We start from the raw sequence: 767 nt of genomic DNA on the forward strand, positions 1-767 counted from the left end.
CACCAAGGGGCCCACCGGCACCACAGCACCCGGTGTCTGTGGCGGTGTCCACGGCGGCTGCTGCCTCGCTCAGTGCCTCGGTATCGGGGCTGAAGGACCCGGCTCTGACTGCACTTGTCCCGAAATAAAGCTCTATTTTTGTCGTACTCCACCCTTGGCTCCTGGTGCGCTCTCATGCTGGCATCAGGGCAGCAAGGGAGGAACCACCCGGTGTAGGGCTGGGAAGCTGAGGTGTGGAAATGGCTTGGGAAGCCCCAGCGCCCTGGGGAGTGCCTCGGTATCGGGGCTGAAGGACCCGGCTCTGACTGCACTTGTCCCGAAATAAAGCTCTATTTTTGTCGTACTCCACCCTTGGCTCCTGGTGCGCTCTCATGCTGGCATCAGGGCAGCAAGGGAGGAACCACCCGGTGTAGGGCTGGGAAGCTGAGGTGTGGAAATGGCTTGGGAAGCCCCAGCGCCCTGGGGGAGGGAGCCGCTTCGCCCTGCCCTGGGCGCCGTCCTGTCCTCGGCGTCACCGCCAGCTCTTCTCCATCCCTGTGATTTGCATCACCGCGCAGGCACATCCCGCTCCCCGGCACCTCCCTGCTCGCTCCCGCCCTCGTTCCCAAACAGCAACTTTCTTCCACTCGTCAGGGCCATGAGTTTTGAGGCCACTTCCAGAATTGTCCCGGGAGTGACTCCGTCCCAGCACAGCGAGGAGGAAGCTGCTCGCTGGTGTGCTGCTGTGCCGGCTTGCCCCACCCCTTTGTTGGGTGGCCGCACGAGCA

This window comes from Mesitornis unicolor, unplaced genomic scaffold (genome assembly GCF_000695765.1).
Source record: "Mesitornis unicolor isolate BGI_N332 unplaced genomic scaffold, ASM69576v1 scaffold24332, whole genome shotgun sequence".
Taxonomy (NCBI): domain Eukaryota; kingdom Metazoa; phylum Chordata; class Aves; order Mesitornithiformes; family Mesitornithidae; genus Mesitornis; species Mesitornis unicolor.